Source organism: Chiloscyllium punctatum, unplaced genomic scaffold (genome assembly GCF_047496795.1).
Source record: "Chiloscyllium punctatum isolate Juve2018m unplaced genomic scaffold, sChiPun1.3 scaffold_57, whole genome shotgun sequence".
Classification (NCBI taxonomy): domain Eukaryota; kingdom Metazoa; phylum Chordata; class Chondrichthyes; order Orectolobiformes; family Hemiscylliidae; genus Chiloscyllium; species Chiloscyllium punctatum.
In genome coordinates this window covers 1,256,445-1,259,080 of record NW_027309792.1, presented here as the reverse complement: position 1 = coordinate 1,259,080, position 2,636 = coordinate 1,256,445, and positions in this window count along the sequence as shown.

The window sequence follows — 2,636 nt, the reverse complement described above, 5'->3', positions numbered from 1 at the left end:
CCCTCTGTTTCAGCCCCTCTGAATCAGCCCCTCTGATTCAGCCCCTCTGTTTCAGCCCCTCTGTTTCAGCCCCTCTGTTTCTCGCCCTGTTTCAGCCCCTCTGATTCTCGCCCTCTGTTTCAGCCCCTCTCTTTCTCGCCCTCTGTTTTAGCCCCTCTGATTCAGCCCCTCTGTTTCAGCCCCTCTGATTCAGCCCCTCTGATTCAGCCACTCTGATTCAGCCACTCTGTTTCTCTCCCTCTGTTTCAGCCCCTCTGTTTCAGCCCCTCTGTTTCAGCCCCTCTGTGTCTCACCCTCTGTTTCAGCCCCTCTGTTTCAGCCCCTCTGATTCAGCCCCTCTGATTCAGCCCCTCTATTTCCCGCACCTCTGTTTCAGCCCCTCTGTTTCTCGCCTTCTGTTTCAGCCCCTCTGTTTCTCGCCCTCTGTTTCAGCCCCTCTGTTTCAGCCCCTCTGTTTCAGCCCCTCTGTTTCAGCGCCTCTGTTTCTCGCCCTCTGTTGGAGCCCCTCTGTTTCTCGCCCACTGTTTCAGCCCCTCTGTTTCTCGCCCTCTGTTTCAGCCCCTCTGTTTCTGCCCCTCTGTTTCTCGCGCTCTGTTTCAGCCCCGCTGTTTCTCGCCCTCTGTTTCAGCCCCGCTGATTCAGCCCCTCTGTTTCAGCTCCTCTGTTTCAGCCCCTCTGTTTCTCGCCCTCTGTTTCAGCCCCTCTGTTTCTCGCCCTCTGTTTCAGCCCCTCTGTTTCTCGCCCTCTGTTTCAGCCCCGCTGTTTCTCGCCCTCTGTTTCAGCCCCTCGGTTTCAGCGCCTCTGTTTCTCGCCCTCTGTTTCAGCCCCTCTGTTTCTCGCCCTCTGTTTCAGCCCCTCTGATTCAGCCCCTCTGTTTCAGCCCCTCTGTTTTTCCGCCTCTGTTCCAGCCCCTCTGTTTCAGCCCCTCTGTTTCAGCCACTCTGTTTCAGCCCCTCTGTTTCAGCCCCTCTGTTTCAGCCCCTCTGTTTCTCGCCCTCTGTTTCAGCCCCACTTTTTATCGCCCTCTGTTTCAGCCCCTCTGTTTCAGCCCGTCTGTTTCAGCCACTCTGTTTCTCGCCCTCTGTTTCAGCCCCTCTGTTTCTCACCCTCTGTTTCAGCCCCTCTGATTCAGCCCCTCTGTTCCTCGCCCTCTGTTTCAACCCCTCTGTTCCTCGCCATCTGTTTCAGCCCCTCTGTTTCAGCCCCTCTGTTTCAGCCCCTCTGTTTCTCGCCCTCTGTTTCAGACCCTCTGTTTCTCGCCCTCTGTTTCAGGCCCTCTGTTTCTCGGCCTCTGTTTCAGCCCCTGTGATTCAGCCCCTCTGTTTCAGCCCCTCTGATTCAGCCCCTCTGTTTCAGCCACTCTGTTTCAGCCCCTATGTTTCAGCCCCTCTGTTTCACGCCGGCTGTTTCAGCCCCACTGTTTCTCGCCCTCTGTTTCAGCCCCTCTGTTTCTCGCCCTCTGTTTCAGCACCTCTGTTTCAGCCCCTCTGTTTCTCGCCCTGTGTTTCAGCCCCTCTGTTTCACGCCCTCTGTTTCAGCCCCGCTGATTCAGCCCCTCTGTTTCAGCCCCTCTGGATCAGCCCCTCTGATTCAGCCCCTCTGTTTCAGCCCCTCTGTTTCTCGCCCTCTGTTTCAGCCCCTCTGATTCTCGCCCTCTGTTTCAGCCCCTCTGTTTCTCGCCCTCTGTTTTAGCCCCTCTGATTCAGCCCCTCTGTTTCAGCCCCTCTGATTCAGCCCCTCTGATTCAGCCCCTCTGATTCAGCCACTCTGTTTCTCTCCCTCTGTTTCAGCCCCTCTGTTTCAGCCCCTCTGTGTCTCACCCTCTGTTTCAGCCCCTCTGATTCAGCCCCTCTGATTCAGCCCCTCTGTTTCCCGCCCCTCTGTTTCAGCCCCTCTGTTTCTCGCCCTCTGATTCAGCCCCTCTGTTTCTCGCCCTCTGTTTCAGCCCTCTGTTTCAGCCCCTCTGTTTCAGCCCCTCTGTTTCAGCGCCTCTGTTTCTCGCCCTCTGTTGGAGCCCCTCTGTTTCTCGCCCTCTGTTTCAGGCCCTGTGATTCAGCCCCTCTGTTTCAGCCCCTCTGTTTCTCACCCTCTGTTCCAGCCCCTCTGTTTCAGCCCCTCTGTTTCAGCCACTCTGTTTCAGCCCCTCTCTTTCAGCCCCTCTGTTTCAGCCCCTCTGTTTCTCGCCCTCTGTTTCAGCCCCTCTGTTTCTCGCCCTCTGTTTCAGCCCCTCTGTTTCAGACCGTCTGTTTCAGCCACTCTGTTTCTCGCCCTCCGTTTCAGCCCCCCTGTTTCTCACCCTCTGTTTCAGCCCCTCTGTTTCTCGCCCTCTGTTTCAGCCCCTCTGGTTCAGCCCGTCTGTTTCAGCCCCTCTGTTTCAGCCCCTCTGTTTCTCATCCTCTGTTACTCGCCCTCTGTTTCAGCCCCTCTGTTTTTCGCCCTCTGTTTCAGCCCCTCTGTTTCTCACCCTCTGTTTCAGGCTCTCTGTTTCAGCCCCTCTGTTTCTCGCCCTCTGTTTCTCGCCCGCTGTTTCTGCCCCTCTGTTTCTCGCCCTCTGTTTCAGGCCCTCTGTTTCTCGCCTTCAGTTTCAGCCCCTCTGATTCAGCCCCTCTGTTTCAGCCCCTCTGATTCAGCCCCTC